General features: G+C 40.3%; 1 long non-coding RNA gene across 1 annotated transcript; it reads left to right on the top strand.

Moving 5' to 3' along the window:
- Window positions 1-6,490: 6,490 nt before the first annotated feature.
- LOC114553521 (uncharacterized) lies at window positions 6,491-15,866 on the top strand. Its single transcript, XR_003692338.1, has 3 exons — window positions 6,491-6,613; window positions 9,544-9,647; window positions 15,616-15,866. It is a non-coding gene; the product is annotated as an uncharacterized LOC114553521 (long non-coding RNA).
- Window positions 15,867-18,832: the final 2,966 nt, after the last annotated feature.

Here is an 18,832-nt window from a genome sequence, read left to right as displayed (position 1 = left end):
ATTACAGTCAGGCTAGTAGTAGCTTTCCAACACATCATCTGTATCCTGTCAGAAACACAGCATGCACGTTACAGTTCCAAACTGACTCAGATTGGAAGAGGCTAAGTAAAGCATTTGTTAAATAGACAGTGTTAGCCACCCATTTATTCCAAGCTCATCAAAATGGCATCCACGGGTTGTCATGGTTCTTGTTGCATCAGTTATTAAAGTTGTCTGACTTCCTGAGAGGGTCAGGAGCTTTTTTTATTGGGTTAGTATCAACTTAGTCACTTGAAAAATTTGAATTAAGGCTTGCACTATTGTCGCATCAACTGGGAATACCTGGGGTACACCTTCAATTAGAGTGTGTTTTAACCACTAGACAGCTTCTTGTGCTCTCCAGAAAAATTACAGGATTGATAATTTGTTCAAACATGTAAAAAACAACGATGTATGCATTCAGAGCCAAAGTCAGATAGTGTGAGATTCTTAAAGGGCAGCAAACGCCAGGGTATAAATACTTGCTATCATTTTCTGTCTTCTACCAACAGCCAGTATTGTTTTTTGTTTAAACCGTGACAGTGATCTTTCATCAACCTTAAAGGAGACCTATTATGTTTTTTCCGTATTTACTTTCATATTTATATATAATGTTACAATGTCGGATGTTCATATTAAACGAGGCCAAAGCCAAATAATGAGGTAAACATATTTAAAGATTTCTTTTTTCTTTTTTTTCAGTTTTATATATATGGAAAGAAACAGGTGCTCCAACAGAGCATTTTACACAGATCTAAATGCATGTGTAGCAGCCATTGGCATTATGAGAAAAATAGCATGTAAACATGTTCTAGTAGAAACACAAAATACAAGTATATGAACCTGAAAACAGTATATAATAGGTATCCTTTAATCGAGTAGTTTTGTCTCAATTTAACTCACCTAACTGAACTATACTTTAACTATGGTGACAGTAGATCAGAAACATGCCTTGGGAATGCTACATCACTACAGAGTTTGTGCTAGAAACTGCATGTTATACAAACAGGGATACTTGTTTTATTAGATGATCACGCTCATATTTCTAGTGGGCACATTTCTCTCTATACAACATCCATTTTAATCCGGCCATTGTACTTTTAATATGGTCTTCCAACAGCTAAGCTCATGTTACTTTTGTTACATTGCCTCGTTGTTCTTTGTGTAGTATGAAATACAGTCCAAAAGGAATGCTTCAGCACAATGTGTAAATGAGGGTTGATCAACTTACTCTGTATTAGCTTAGGACAATTCCGGCGCAAAATGAACCTAGGGGTTAATAACACATGTACCTAGTTGACCGTTCTCTGGGATATGTTTTCATGGTAATCGAATGTTTCTCTAGCTTGAAACAAGCTAGCGCGAACCGCTGACTAGTTTAATGCTAGGCATTCGGGGCACTGGTAGAGTAAAAATAAATCACTATTTTATACCACTAACAAGGCTCAAAATAGCACCACACTTCCACGGTAGCATAATGAGAGTCCCTACATGTAAACCGAAGCATTGAGAACTTTGTAAGTGTACAGACAGTTTATTAAAAAGATAGTTTATAAAGACATTACCTTCGGGTATACAGGCAATCGCCATCTTGGGAAAACAGACATAACCAGTCGAACCATGAACGCCCTGCCTGAGCTATGTTACTGGTTACTGGTTGCACGGCGTTCATCGTTCGATTGATCGTGACTGTTTTCCCAATATGGCGATTGCCTGTATACCCAAAGTGTTATAAACCCCTAGGTTCATTTTGCGCCAGAATTGTCCTTTAAACATTATTTTCTAATAAATCCTAATACAGTTATTTATCAATACAAATAGTGGAATGTGCCAAAGGTGTATTGATAATCTGTCAATGTTGAATGTCTTTCTTTTAGTTAATACACTATTGTACAGTACAGTTAAGCCCCAGGAAACAAATATACTGTAAAATTGTAGGGGAGGACATTGGAGAGACTGCTCAGGCATGTCCTGGTGACGAGGACAGAAAATGTGGCACCAACATGGCCGCCACTTCCAGGTTATGTTACTGTATATATCTATGATGTTACTGGATCCAGACGCTTGAGTCATTCTGGTCACGTTTTTCATTGCTTTTAACACTCCAACTAAGCAGCACTTAGACTTTTCATCTGCTGTAATTTCACCCCTTTTTAAGAAAACGCATTACTCACCTGGTGAGGAGCATTATTCAAGCCCAAGTATAGCTAAATACATTTTCCTGAAACAAAGATCTAATAAACAAAACAATTGAAGATGCTCTCAAAACTGCAATGTAGACAGTAGTTTGCTTGATAATAGCTTATTAAAGGGAGTAACTCATTAGAAATAAGCAAAACATGTTTTGCTACACAAGGTTAAAGATCACACTATTAATATACAGTATTATAGTGCAGTCAAAGTTAGAAGCTGGAGTGCAGCAGCACACACAAGGCTAGCTCCATATGTTAAACAAAAGAAAGCATGCATCCCTTATCAAAAAAACTATTAATCACACAGGCTACATCCACCGTAATGATGCGCATAGATAAGGAGATAATAAGGTAAATGAGAGGGAGAGTTAAAATAATACCGTAGCCAGCACGGTTCATGCACTGTTGCACTGCTGATGAATGATACAGGTCCCTCTCCTCCTTCTGGTGCTCCTTCCTCTTTTCTTCCTTTACCTTTACTCGACTGCAGTCCCCCTTGCCTTTTTTTTTCTGATGGCGGGGGAAAATAGGAAGATGTAGTCGCACAGGAAAGCATCTGCATTTTATAGTATGTTGCAAATTACATTTTTCAGAAGCACATTCATAAAAAGCAGACAGTATTGTAGCAATGCAGACGACAAATGCAGATAAATATGCACAGACCTTAAGACAGATGTAGACAAACACACATGAGTCTTTCACAACTTACCTGTTGGAGCTGGCAGATGGTCCTGCCCTAGAGAACTGGTAATAACAGAACAATAGCCAATTAAGGAGTGACGGAGAAGCTGAGGGGGCCAACACAGTTCACGGATAGATTCAGTCAATTAGTCAAATGCTCCATTAGGAGACTGTCCAGAGACACCGTGTTGATTGCCTTCCATTATCCACACCAATCCACAGTTTTTGATTGGTATTATGTGATTAAAGCGTGTATAAAAGTCCTAATATCATATTGAGAGGTATTTTAAAAACTAACAATGACGCCTATCCCCTCCATGATCTGTTTCATAAAATCACGTTGGAGGGCGCCCGGATAGCTCAGTTGATAGAGCAGGCGCCCAAATATAGAGAGGTTTACTCCTCGTGCCCTCTCCCCTTTCATGTCTTCAGCTTGCCCAAAAAAAAAAAAAATCATTTTGGGTGAGTTAACATTGGCAAAATAAATTATAGGTATTAATTGCAGATGCAGAAGGTAGAAAGAAGAAGAAATTAAGAAATATCCATGGGAACCTGGAACCTTGTGACTTCACCCTATTAGGCCTGGTCTGCACCATATACTGACACCTATGTACAAGCACACACATTATTACACACACACTTCCAAAAGCTGAAAAAAAATTGGAAAAATAGCTTCTCTCCCCCTCTCTCTCTCTCTCTCTGTCTCTCTCTCTCACACACACACACATACACACACACACAAACATGTTCATGCTTTAAACATGCATGCACACGAATGCATGTCGAACTGCATAAACACACCCACACACACAGCATGCTGACTCTGCCATCTATCTCCTCTATGTACGGCACACAGCGGTTCATACACACAGTCCCACATTGTGTTGAGATCAAAGATATATGCTGTCTTCAGTTGTGCCCTTCCCTTCTTCATGACCTTAAGCTGTCAGTGTTATCAGCTCCAGACATAAACACAAACACACGCAGAGCATCCCCATAAACTCACTTTGGTTCAAATACACACACACACACACACACACACACACACACACACACACACACACACACACACACACACACGCATACTAACGAATCTCATGGAGGCAATTACAGAGCTGAGCCCTTCATGTTGGCTGGCTATCAAATGTTTTCCTCCCCTCTCACAATGTTGTTAGTGTGTCCTTTTTAGCTAGCATGATTGCTACCTTCACAGCCCATATAACCACGTAACACAAACCTACCAATTTGCTTGTTTTAACTGATGTTGTTTGGAGGTTTAAAGGTGTTTTCAACACTTTTTATACCCTATACACTTTTTAACTGTCCACAACTGTGCAACTTTGTTATATCTTATTCTTGTGCAGCTGTCTCCGTTGATAGTGTTCCTGCTTCCATTGTGTGCCGACTTGTGTTGTGTTATTGCCTCTTTAGCTCTATACATCCTCATCCTGACACCTTTACATTGGCACAGATAAGAGGTAAAGCAACTTGCTGCTTCTTGTCACATAACCTGGTAACAGCAACCATAGCAACCCATCAAAGCCAGCCAACTTTGCATACAAATGATTGCGACAGAAGTGTGTACGCATGTGTGATTATGCATGAGAAGAGCTGCCAGTTTGCTTGTGGGTGGCAATACAAATTTAGTTTGTGTGTGTGTGTGTGTGTGTGTGTGTGTGTGTGTGTGTGTGTGTGTGTGTGTGTGTGTGTGTGTGTGTGTGTGTGTTCGTGTGTTCGTGTGCGTGCATTACATGTATTACGTGCCTACTCGGGTAAAAGAGGATTATGAACAAAAACTATACAGGAAAAAAGGAAATATCTTTTTCATCTGCTTCATCACAGCATACATTTAAAATATGTCATAAGAGCTTTTGCTCTCAAATTGCCTGGGAAATTATCTTTTTGGCAGCTAATGGAGTTCCCAGCATTGTTACAGGGCAAACTAACAATGAATAATAAAGACACATCTGTGATTGTTAGTTTGCAGGGATGGGTTTATGTGTAAATACAGGCACTTGTGCATATAAGTGTTTATGTGTGGATATGCGTGCGACCATGATAAAGCTTGCATGTGCATGTGATTTGCGTCTGCCTGTGTGTGTTTGATTGTGTGTAAGAGAGCGGGGAGGCAGCAGCATTTGTTAAGCAGTGGGGGGAGATTGTGTGGATCGTCTTTGCCTCCTCTGGCCCTGGCAGTGTGCCCAACATCGGCAGGCCTGTGTTGTAGCTCCGCTGTGATACCAGGGTGGCACGGCCCATGATGGATTATAGTCATTGCACAGGTACCCATGCAAAACTAATGTGTATATAAGCAGGTGTTAACAGCTACAGTGGTGTGTGTGTTTACATTGAGTGTCTGTGTGTGTATTTGGAGGAAATTTAGCATTTCTGAACGTGTGGAAGGCTGTTGAAAGGGTATGTTTGTAGTATGGATGCAAAAAATATAGATGTATTACGAACAAATAATAAACCATAATACTACAGATTACAGTTTGCAACAATGCATTAATATACATTGTTGTTGTGTTTTGTTCTTTTCTTCACTGCATGGACAACTGGTGCAAGCAGAAAACCCTTGTAGCACATCCTGCACTCCTTAACAGAATGATCTCACAATGCTTGTAAAATGTATATACATTATTTATCAACTATAGAGGGGCACTCCTCTGATTTTACACATACAGGCCAATTTAATCGTCATTGGGAATACTTATCAGCCAGTGAAAACAGTTGTATAATATCTTTGTTGGTTTTGGAGGAGCTTTCCGAAAGTCTGAAAAACCCTGATGATGACATCTGGGTTATCTTGTGCTTAAACATATATTTTGCTTATTTAAATCCAGCTCTGTGTCATGGCAGTGTGGATAGTGTGTGTAGATGAACGGTGTGTGGCTTTCCTCCGAGACCGCAGCACGCAGAGCTCCATGCTGAGCAGAGCATCGGAAGTCTGCCGAGATCTGCTGGATGGCAACACATCACGGAGGTCCGCTGAGAACCGCCGTATCTCGGTCAAAACATCATTCATCTAAACACACTGCCCCGCACAAAGATTACACAGAGCTGGATTAAAGCCCGAAAACTATCCCTTTAAAAACGCAAAATTACAGACTGGAAGAATGGAGCGCTGAAGATGAAGGCATTTAACAGGCAGAGAAAGCCTAATGACAGATGCATTATGGGAATTGTAGAATCCAGCTTTTTTGAAGTTTGACTCATACTAGGGACTAAAAGTCAGGATATCTGCTCCACTGATTTTAATCATTCTATTTTAATCTGTCTCTCGCATGTCCTTCAACTTTATTAATGTTTAAAAAAAATGCTGGGTCAGATATAAAAATGTATGTACTCAGCAGTGTTTTCAACTTTATTGCCAGAGTTAAGAAAGCTGTCGTGACAACTTCCTCTCTGCCTTTCCAACAGAGCTGTAGTAACGAAGTAGAACTACTTCAATACTGTACTTAAGTACTAAAAGGCTGTATCTGTACTCTACTGGAGTATTTTTTTTCTCCTTCTTCCACTTTTACTTGAGTACATATTTTCAATGAGTTTAATACTTTTACTCCAATAAATGTTTTATGTGCTGCATAGTTACTCGATACTGTTGCGAATTCCTCACGCTACGGAGACTGTGTAGTCACGGCTACGTAAGTTGCGTAAGAAATCCCAGAGATTGCATCGTGTTTCTTTTCATTACGGTTTCCCATTCAGAAGTCAGAGACGATGTAAGTTTGTACTCTTTAGATTTAGTTATTATTATTATTGCAGCAGATGAAGCTATTCTTGAGTTGTTTCAGTCTGCAGTGAGTACTGAATGTTAACCGTTTGAATCTGTGATGTGAAGCTGCTAGTTTATCTGTATTTTGCTAGCTTGCTAACTTTCCACTACATCACACATTTATTTCAGTATTTGTTAATAAGTGATTAATAACCCACTGTTATTTCAGATAATAGTAGTTATAACATCTGTGACATTAATGTACCTTTTTGGGTTTATTTCAGATACTTCCTTCATATCCAGCAATGTACAGCTTGTGACTGCCTGTAATGCATATGCAATGTCTTAATACCATGTAAATAGTTGAACTCCAACAATATGATATTCAAAATGTGACTGCTTTCTTTAATAACTACATAACACAATACTTGTACTTTTACTTTTAGTACTTGAGTAGTACATTTTAAAATAAACTACTTGCAATACTTAAGTACAAAAAATGTTGAATACTTTAGTACTTCCACTTAAGTGGGGTGCTTAAAGAGCACTTCTACTTCTACTCAAGTCACTTTTTTGATAGAGAACTTGTACTTTTACTCAAGTATGGGTCTCTAGTACTTTATACACCTCTGCTTTCCAATGAGTACTCACTTGCATTTATATTTTGTGTTTGAAAGTAAATTATGAATCTAAAAATACAGAAAAATGATGAAGTCAGCAAGGTTCTTTACAAATGATAACCTCAATTTCTCACAAACTCCAATTCACTAGTTAAAACAATAAAATGTTAATATTAAGCAAACCAATTTAATGTTTGCCTTAATTCCCAGAAAACAACACCTAAGTGGTCAGGAGAGTACACAAATAGAGGTTGAATGGGTATGTATAAATGTCTGACATACTAACAACTGTAAAATAATTCAACAAAGTGTATGGTAACAATTTAAGAAGATAAATCCTTCTTGCTTATGGTATATGCCCTACTCACTTGTTTACTTCCGACTAAAAATACAAATTAACTACTTTTGACAGTTGGGGAAATATGCTTATTTGCTTTCTTTCCAAGAGTTAGATGAGAAGAGCGATACTACTCTCACGTCTGTACGCTTTGTTTGGAGTTGGACGAACAGCTTTGGGATCATGTAAAAGCAACAGTCTGTATCAGTGTGTGTGTGTGTGTGTGTGTGTGTGTGTGTGTGTGTGTGTGTGTGTGTATTTGAGTTTTCTCCAGATATGTGTGGCAACTCTCCTATTATCAACTGCAGCATACTGTGAGCTTAACAGGCCAACTGACAGTCCTAAAACAGTGGAAACTACAGTCTTTTCAAGCCTCGTCTTGGAGCTTTTATGTCAGATTTTTGGTTGTTTGAGTGTGTTTGGTTTTCCTCTTGGCTCTCCTTTTTCTTGATATCACATGCATTGCACTCTGAGTAGCCCAACTGGCAATGCCTGTCTATGAAAAATGGATTTCTCCCAGTCCGCATTGCCATGGCGATGCACAGCTTCCCCGCCAGTTCTGCCCTTTTAAGGATTTGCATCAAAGTTGCTGCAGTGATGGGGAGGTGAGGAGGAATGTGGGTAGCGAGTGATTTCACCCCTCACTCAGCGTCAACGGAAAAGCTTCATTTCAAATTTTATAATGATATAATTTAGAATAGTAGTGTTCTGGGAGCAATGTAGCTGTATGTGTGTGTGTGTGTGTGTGTGTGTGTGTGTGTGTGTGTGTGTGTGTGTGTGTGTGTGTGTGTGTGGTTCGAGAGAGACAGAAAGAGAGAGAGAGATAGCTACTATAGGACATCTTTCACCAAGTAATCACCAATGAACACTCGATGCAGGAGTAAGAAAAAAGGGAAACTGGGGATGATTCAGAACCTGTCCAAAAGAGGGAGCACTCTGCCATAAGCAATGAAATCAGATTTAATTCAGGGTCAAAAATAGTTTGCAAAAGTGGGATAACATTGTCCTAAATTATGCAGATGCTAGGGCAAGTTTAAAAACCAAAGCCAGTCAATAACATTTCATCTGATTTCATCTTATACCGCTCAAAAAGAGATCTCAGGCATTCTAAATTTTGCCACATGCTTAAAAAATGTTAAGGTCTGATGTTTCAGTGACAAAGACCCACAATTCTTTGTGGATATCTGCCATTCTATTGCCACTTTCTTTTTTATGAGCAACACAAGACACATTGTAAAATTGCTGTGAAGTGTGTCGCTGGTGGGTTAAGAAGGATTTGCCATGCCCTTATCTTACCTTTGAACACAACTCTGATTAAGCCAGAGATTTATGATGGCTTGGATAAACAACCTGAGGTATTGTGGAAATTGGAGACTTGTAAACAAGCGTTTGAACAAAAAGTGTAGAAACATCACAAGGTATTGAATTCTGCGGAGAGTTGAGAAATCAACTCGGCCTCAAAAATCTCATCTGTGTTTTTGATAATGAAGTCATCTCTTCATTACACTAAGACAAGACAAACAAATCAAAAGTAGTTTTGATCAATTTTTCAAATGCTGCCATTCCTTAGCAGGGTCTGTATGAAAGAGTTACTAAGACGCTGTAACTATTTTAGGGTCATGTTTTAATGAGGCGATGGCAAGACAGTGTTGACAGACACATTAATTGTCAGTGCTCATCTTTGAAGTAGAACATCTGCATATAGCTGTGCACTCCATAAACTGCAATTAAGTCCACTGTCATTAGATAGCATTTTCACTGTTAAATGTCCTGTTATTTGGTTTATTCAGAGCGTTTGCATGTGGTGATGATGGCTTTCCATTTACTTTTCAGGCTTCATTCTCCCATACACTTTACATTCAGGAAGGAGTGCAGAGTTCTTCTGTGGACTGTATATGAACTCAATATATTATATCAACAGAGACAATACTGACTACATCTTACTTACATCTTACCCCCCCCTTCTTCTCTTTGATGCAGATGTAGATGGAAATAAGCATGATGATCCAGTGTGTCACCTGCCACCTCTGGCTGCCTCGACTGTGTCCCAGGACTGATACCAAGGTCAGGATGTGGTGACCAGTGTGAGTACTCTCTCCGTCTGTTCCCTTCCACACCCCATTTCCCCTATTTCATCCTGCTTTTGTGTTTGTCTTTTTATGCTAAGCTTATCCCTCCCTCTCTGCATCCCTCCACCACTGTCCTAACGCCGTGTTTCTCTCCTCTGTCCCACATCACTCCTCCCTCCTCCCCATCCTTCTCTCTTTCCCTCTTGCATCTGTTTGGTGTAGTCCCAGGGGCTGTGAGGGGCCAGAAGGGTCCATGAATAAGTCATAAACACTGGCCCCCCCAGACTCTGTGATCATCGCCAACTTGTTCAAAAACATGGTTCCCCACCACCTCTCTCTTGCACCCTCTGCACCCCTCTTTCCGCATCCATAAGCAATGAAAACATAAATAAATAAAGCATTAGGGACTGTGTGTGTGTGTGTGTGTGTGTGTGTGTGTGTGTGTCTGCGTGCGTGCATTTCCGCCTCTTGTTTTAAGACAATCATTGGCCAGTTGATCTGACATGGAGATAATATTGTATTAAGAGGGAGAGAGAATTTCTGGATTTCTTAAAATTAATGTTTAGTGTCCTGGATTGGGTTGCCGTAAAACTTAAGAAATGTCTTTACTGTAGTAATGTGTAAAGTGTTTTCTTGGAAGCATCTGTGTAATCAGAATTTAAATGGGAAGTCCCTGTAGCATCACAGGCTGAAGCATAACTAACAAAAATTATAATTTTCCCTTAAAAACAATATATTGAAAATGTATTGTACTTAACTGCACATCTTTAGTGAATGGATTTGCAGTATTGTATTACTTTGTCTTATGTATAAAAGCATAGACAGAAATATGTGTGTTTTAAGAGTTAGAATTTGAATTTATGCAGTTAAGCATGAGAGGGAACTATCCAATTAATTGAGCAAAGATCATTGGGTCATTTAGCAAAAAGGTTAATGGAATAAAATTCTGCTATATTTGAGGTACGTCATCTTATTTTGTGAAATGCAATTTAAAATCTTCCCAATTTACAATGTTACTAAATAGCATTTTATTAAGTGTGGGGAAGTCTATATCCACAGCGTTCCACTTCCGGGATTGCTTCGTTCCAGCCGGAAATTCTGCCGGATTTTACTCTTTGTACCTTCCTCTTTCTTTGTGTTGGAATTTTAAACTCCAGTGGATTTATGAGGACTATGGTTAACTTTTCCTCAGAACTCTGCAAGGTAAATGGAGACAGCTAGCTAGACTATCTTTCCAGAACTTGGTGGGAAGGATGGCAATTGTAGTGGAAATTCCCAGGGTACATTCTGTAGATAAATCCTGTCACATTTGTACAGTAATGCAATTAATTTCTGAAACAATTAGTATAAATACATATTTAATATTTCGCTTACTTGCCTTTAATCTCATCTGGAGCAATAATACTACTGATGTTACAATAATATGTAGATCACAAGGAAGAGAGCAATGGCACACAGTTGTAACATTTTTGGAAGTTTTTCTGTTTTGATCCAATACATTTTTCATCATTCTAAAGGGGAGCATTTCCTCTTTTCTCTGGTTAGGGCGCAAGGTCAGCCAGGATGTTTGACACCCACAGAACTTAGCATATTTGTGGGAACAGGATAATGAACCTGGCTCCATCAGGTAATGGACAACCTTTACAGACTACCAGAGGCTCTCCCGCTGGGTGCTCGTATAGCTGATAACTTGCACATCATTCAGTTTCACAAGGTGCATCTCTTCTCCAACAGAACCCACCTTGTTTTTATGGCTGCTGCCTTTGAGTATGTTCATCCATGTATGAAAGCCTCCTTTGTTAGCATTGTTAACAATTTTATCAAAGCATTCTCATAATCAAAGCAAGACCATGATTACATTATTGTATGCATATAACATGGATTTATCGTTTAATCAATATCAGGTGGCTCAGCTGTTAGCTTTCTCACTTCACAGCAAGAAGATGTTTTCTGGTTTAATTACCAGCACATGCCTTTCTGTGTGCAAGACCTCTGGCTGAAAAGAGAAGATTGAAAAACCACATGCTGTATGTTTGATGAAGGCAAGAACGGACATCTTTCTTTTAAGTTATCCACTGTGGATAGTGAAAAGATTTCAGTTGTAGAAAATGCTGCTTATTAAGCTAGAACAGTGAGGGAGGCCCGCATGAAATGTTTTCTGAGATGTTTATATGAACACATGTCTTAGTGAGTAAAGACGAGGGCAAAAAATTGCCTGTACTGCCAATATTAACGTGATACTTTTTCTTTTCAATCCAGTTGTAGCACCTTAATAGGCACCTCAATGGGACATCAGCATGCATTTCTCTGATCAATATAAACTCAATTGAAAACCCCTAACCCAAACCCTTTTGTAGATTATGGTGAACTTGTGTGTGTTGTAGCAGTGCTTTGTTATTGAGAACGATGTAGCATGCTAGCGTTAGCATGCTAACGCTAACGCTACGAGCTAACGGTTGTGGTTAGCCAGCTCATTTCGGACTGTGACGTCACAGTCCGAGCCGATTTAGAACAGCTCACTAGGAGACTGAAGGCAGGACACATTCAGAAACCGTATCTCACTCAAAACAGCATGGATGGATTTTTTTCAAAGTTTGTATGTGTGTGGAAGCACCAGAGACACAAAAGAACACCCCAAATCCCAGAAAAAGTGATTTTTTCATAATATGGGCACTTTAATCCCCCTGCTAAATCAGTAATTTCATTAACTGATAATCTCTGAGCTAGCTACTGAACAACAACGTCAGCTAAGGTTTTTGGACACTATGATGGAACTAAACCTGACACTTTATAAGTCACAGTATTAACGACCAATTTGACACAATGTTCTAACATTCAGCAATTTTAGTCTGGCACAACCACCTCTGATTGGCCAAAACTACGTTTCTGTTAAAGGTCCCATGGCATGAAAATTTCACTTTATGAGTTTTTCTTTAATATTAATATGCGTTCCCTCAGCCTGCATATGGTCCCCCAGTGGCTAGAAATGGTGATAGGTGTAAACTGAGCCCTGGGTATCCTGCTCTGCCTTTGAGAAAATGAAAGCTCAGATGGGCCGATCTGGAACCTTGCTCCTTATGAGTCATAAGGAGCAAAGTTACCTCCCCTTTCTCTGCTTTGCCCGCCCTGAGAATTTGGCCCACCCATGAGGGAGACACATCATGGCTTTCAAACGAGCAAAGTGGCAGTTGGTCAAGGCCACACCCCCACCCTCCACCTTGACCCCCCCTCTCTCTTCCTCAATAGCTACAGACACAGAAATAGCACATACCAAGGAAAGCTCATTGTGGGACTGGCTCTAGTGGCTGTAATTCTGCACCAAGGCTGAATTGTGGGAAATAGACTTCGGATACAGTATTAGGGGACCACTAAGGCCTATATAAAAGCATCTAAAGAGCATGGGACCTTTAACCTTGACTGGGTTACAGGTGCATAGCATCAGCAACAGCGACACAGGGATATTGAACCTGTTTAAAGCCCTTTGAACCTGTAATTGTTTTTCCTGTCACTAATAGACAAGTTCGCAAACTCTAATTTGAAGCACTAAAATTGATTTTTTTTTAAAGAGATATGAGATGAAATTTAAGGGTCTAAAATTGCCAATGCTTGCCGCCGAGGCAGCAGCGGACATCGGGAGATGGCTAAAGTAAACAGATTGTCCATCTCTGGGGCTGTCAATGCTGTGTCCTGGTTTTACCTCTCCCTTCCATCTTATACAACCTTTCCTCTATCCCCCATTCAGTCTGTCATGACTTGGTGTTTTTTTGTCTCTTAACTCACATCTATCTGTTAAAAATTAAACTCTTGTATTATATTAACACTGACAAGTAATGGGAAGCTGCAGAACAGTGCACACTCTACTGTGGAGGGTGAATAATGATATCACTTACCTACTTTGAACAACCTCCTTTCTCTTTTGCTATTTTGCTCCCGCACACACATTCAGGAAATGGAGCTTGCGAACTACTGCAGATGATGTGTTTGACATTTTAAAGTAGAAGTATAGTGCTTTTCAATTCTCCAATCATGTATACTGTGTTTCTTTCAACAAATCAAAGCAAACTGCATTTACAAATGGCATTCACATCTTAACCAGGATAAAGATGCATCCATAACCATTTGACTTTACATTTCTGGCAGTAGCCTCTACTCTCACTGGCCCCAAATAGCTGAATGCACACACTTTTGAACACTGTCAAGTATTTTTTCCAACTTTTGAGATAGATTATTTTCGGTTTCCCACAAGTAATGGAATATCAAATCTCTAACTCCGAGTAGCAGAATGTTTCTTATCTCAGCGCAGCAACCTATCTGTTAAGGGAATTACAAAAACATGTAACTTTTGTACATTTAAAGACTCAACAAGCCTAATTTGCAATTCTGTAGTCCCAAGTGGCAGTGAGAGATAACAGTTTGAATTTCTCAAAAATGCGAATGGCTTCATTATTCAAGTATTATGTAATATGGTTTATTAAACTCTCAGAACTAAATTCCTTCTTTTTTAGTGTCTGATAAGGATGGTTATGCAAAAATACCCATGGCAGCATTCTTAGCCACAGACACATCGGAAAACAGTTGTTAACTTTTCCTGCTACAGCTTTCCGATACAGTGCACAAAACTGCAAACTGCTGTAAAGTCATTTGATATCTTGGCTAATAAACTTAAACTCTCCTCCGCTCAGACCGATCGCTCTGCATTCACCGTCACTCTCTCACTTGCTCCACCACACATTCCCCACACACTGCCACACACAAGCGCATCTTGTTTAGACAAAACAACTGACAGTTGTAGTACTTTTTCTGTAAATCTGACATTATTCGTGGGAATAATAATATAGCAGAATAAACAGTATGATCGATACGATTGATATGTAACACATGATGCGTTATGTTTCAGATACTGAAGATGCCCAACCCGTCCGTCCTCAGAATCAGCAGTTGTCAATACTTTCTCTGTGCTGAGCGCTTGTTTTTATCTCCTTACTTCCCCAAATCCATAGAGGGTTAGTTTCTGGTCTGTGCACACAGAGAGACCGTTTCAACAAAATAAGAAAACACTGGATTCAAAGGGGAAAAGCCGACAGACAACGTAAAAAACATTGTAAATTCTGCACAATAATACGCCTGTGGATGTACAGATAACATGCAGCCTCATTCTCACTACTGGACACTGTGTCCCTTTTTCAATATAGCCTATTTTTTGTTGGACTATTTAAAGTGAAGAAATGTGCGCCATGTGCCAATTATTTTTCAGAGATTATTCATAAAGGTAAAATTATATTTCCTCAATGTGTATCAATGTGCCAGAAGGCGGGGCTGCAGCCCCCTCAGCAACCCCCTTCCCACGCTAATGCAGAAATCCAGTACATCAGCTACAGTCCCAATTTATGAGTTAGATTAATAAACGGGCTGCATTTTCAAATGCAGTGTCTTGCCCGGTGCAGCTTTAATGCACTTTGAGACAAGCTAAGTGCAGATTGGAGGGTTCTTTCAGGACACACTCATGGCAGATGAGTCCTAATGCATGGGGAGTGGATGAGCAGCTGTGTGCCATACAGGACAGAGGAGGAGGATAGCGGGAGGATAGCGGGAGGATAACGGGAGGAGAAGCAGGTGGGGCGGACGGGGTGGAGGAGGAGACGTCTGCCAGGAGGGCTGGCTTGGCTCTACATCGGAGGAAACAGAAGGAAGAAAGAGAGTCTCTCAGGCATTCCTCATTTCTGTCTACCAATTTATCAGTCTCTGCCTTTTCCCCGTTTTCACACCGCATCTGGACTCATCTATCTTTTTTTTTTCTTTTCAACACCACTGTTGGATTTCTCACATTGACTCTCTTTCTCTTTCCTGTCCAGGCTCTATATGTCCTCTCACCCTTTTTTCTTTTATTCCTTTCATGGTTCTGTATCTCTCCTCTGCACCTTCTTTCCACTTTTTCCTCTTTGTGTGTGTTTTAACCATCTTCTTGTGCTCCATCTTTTCACAGGGAAAGAGCTTGGCATGAGATCTGTGCCAGTGCAGTCTAGATTGTGCCACTCTAACGAGAGAGTGGGTGTCAAACACAGACATCAGCACAGCTTGCCAGGGACATGGCACCACATTGAAGCCAATGGCTGCAGAGAAACATGAATATATGTCTGCTGCAACCCACTCATCCAGAACCTGATCCCTTTGGTTCACTTAAATCTGAAGGAATAACTCTATATCATACAAAACCTTCTGATGTTCTGTCCTTATTTCTGCCACAATAATACAGCAGGAGATGGTCAAACCTGGTTGGTCAACTTGCCACTTTCCAAAATATACTGTAGATAACTTTTGTGTCACACTATAACTTCATAATTGCACCAAAGCTTGCTAGCTTGAAGTAGTATACTAGCTGCTTAATGTATTATGCTGCAGGAGTATTTTGGGACGTGTGTAAAGGCTTTTATTGTTAATTTGTTTTATATTGGCTGATATATAATATGGATTTTTGACCGATAACAAGCTGTATATATATACATATCAAATATATGATATATATACAGTATATATATACATGTATCATAGTATAGTTTGTTTTCCAGACCATCTACAGCTGCTTTACAAAGCAGCAAGCTGCAAACTTTCCACAGCCACCTTTTCAAGCCTACAGGCAGGGAGCATTTGATACTTAAAAAGATAGATTCAGTGGAATATTCCTTAAAGTCATCTCCACTAGATCTGTTCAGCTTCTACCTGTGTGCAGAGCTGCTGTGCATAGAGACAGTGCTTTATTCATTGCTCGCTTTTTTGATTCTATATTGAGCCTTATTGTGGAAAGCAACCAAAAAGCTTGCTCCAAACACGAATACTGCTGAAAACACTTCACGGGACTCAAAGAAAAAATACATACATTAGTTCCCTTATTAGCAGTCAACATGTTTGAAACAGTCAGCACAGAGGCAACGTGCTAAATGTCAGTGTTGCGGTTCAGGAGTTTGTGTGACAACAAACAAGAAAATGAGGATAAAAACTTAGAGAAAAAAGAGAGTGCATAGGAGGTGTGAAAGATGAAAGAGCAGGCAACGTGAATAACAAGTGAGAGGTGAGAAATTTAAGACATAAGATGTCTGAGAACGAGTTCGGAAGAACTTGAGACATACGCCAACACATTAACACAGAAAAACACTGAGAAGAATGATGCAATAAGACAAAGGATTTTGAAGCAGCAGGCACAGTTGATGTGCATTTTGTTAAACTCTGTTCATTATGAAAAAGGCTTTTGTAACACCGTCATCAACACATTTTGAAACAGATCATGTAAATTAAGTCTTGTAAATTTTGTAATGTCTTTTCAGTTCTGATAGAGGTCACCATACAGTCAATACCGCTTTGAAAAAGGCAAATGTCAGTGACAGAAAAGGAAGTGAAGGCAAACGTTTTTTTAATGAGCATATTAAGGACTCATACAGAAGTTAAAAAAGTAAATTAAACTATATTCATAAAATAAAGTGATATTATAATACATTTGGACATTGTATCTTACAACCACTTGCAGAAGCTTGGTTGCAACACATGGGGTCAGCCCTATGTTCCCATAGCCCAATGGTCCCACATCCCAATGGTCCCACAGCCCTATGTTCCCACATCCCAATTGTCTCACAGCTCTATGTTCCCACATTTCTAAGATTTTTTCACTGTAAATTAGGCCCTATGTTCCCACATGCTTATGTTCCCACAGCCCTATGTTCCCACAGGGTTAGGGTTAGTAGGGTTAGGGTTAGGGGGTTAGCGTTAGGGGATAATACCAATTTTGGCTACCAAATTGGGAGAAAGGGGGCTAATCTGATACAAATTTATGAAAAAGGAAATGTGGGAACATAGGGCCTAATTTTGGAAAACAAATCTTAGAAATGTGGGAACTGTGGGAAATAGGGAACATAGGGCTGTGGGAACATAGGCACGCTCCCACAACACACTTCAAAGATAAATGACCATCAAAACAATCATCAGCACGAGGACAAGGCAGCTACCATTAGTATTGTTATTACCCCCCCGAGGTCTCTTCACTGACCCAGAATGAAAGCCTCGTCACATCCCAACGAAATCATGAATTCTAGGTGCTGACTCCAACATGCACTCAATATGCACTCAAAAGAATACAGCTAACACACACCAACATAAACACACAAACACACACACACACACACACACACACACACACACACCAGACGGCACCCCTCCTGACCCCTCAATCCCGGTGAAAGCACCCCAGGATCAGCAGCACGACCGCGGGGTGGCGAGTGGCCTGGGCCGGTGTGACGACCCCGCTCTGACAGAGTGTCAATACAAAGCAATTTACAAGCGCATGAAAAATCGACCCTCGATAACAGGCAATTTCTCTGCTCTGCCGCCTCAAGAGGCGTGACCCGCCTTGCGAAAGTGAGGGAGGAAGGCGAGGTGGGTGGAAAAATGACAAAGAGGAGGAAGAAGAGGAAGAGGAGGAGAGGGGTGATCATGGTCTAGTGGATGTGATTACAGCCTACTGTGCTGTAAAGGGGGGACAGGGTGGAAGGGAGAGAGGCAAAAAAATGTAACAGTAATAGGGCAGGGAAGGGAATTGGTGCGAGTGACTGTAATAGTGATGTGAGGAGCAGATAAATCCCTATGATGAATGTGATGGCTGGATTCCACTTTTTGAAAAAAGGAAAAATGGAGACATAGATGGATCAGGGAGGAGGGAGTTTAAAAGCTCAGAATTATGCAGGATTGACAGGGAGTAGAAGAAGAAGAAATCAGAATACGATTTAAAAAAGAGAGGACAAAGTAGAGTCAAAAAAAGAGAAAGGAAAGAAGGTGGATTGGGGAGAAGAAGGGAGGAGCAGAGTTGTTGCTGTTGTTGATGAAATGTGGATTGTGCGAGGTGCAGCGTGTGTGTGTGTGTGTGTGTGTGTGTGTGTGTGTGTGTGTGTGGACTGGAGGCCACAGGTGAGGACAGAGATAATGACCTCATTGCTCTTCTCTTTTGCCGAGACACTTTCTTCCACACCACTCTATTCATCAAGCCCTCTATACGTCTCTCCATCCCTTGCTCCCTTGCTTTTCTCTAATTCTCCCTCCTCTCTGTCGAAGGAGCCAGAGGTCACACCTTCATCCAAACAGACAGGAACACACACAAAGGAAGACATGTGGAGGTATGTGTCGTGAAATATGTGTGTGTCTGCTTGTCACAGGAAAAC

The sequence above is a fragment of the Perca flavescens genome, chromosome 4, assembly GCF_004354835.1.
Source record: "Perca flavescens isolate YP-PL-M2 chromosome 4, PFLA_1.0, whole genome shotgun sequence".
NCBI lineage: Eukaryota > Metazoa > Chordata > Actinopteri > Perciformes > Percidae > Perca > Perca flavescens.
The sequence above is the reverse complement of the archived record's forward strand: the minus strand, read 5'-3'. Positions and strand labels throughout refer to the sequence as shown.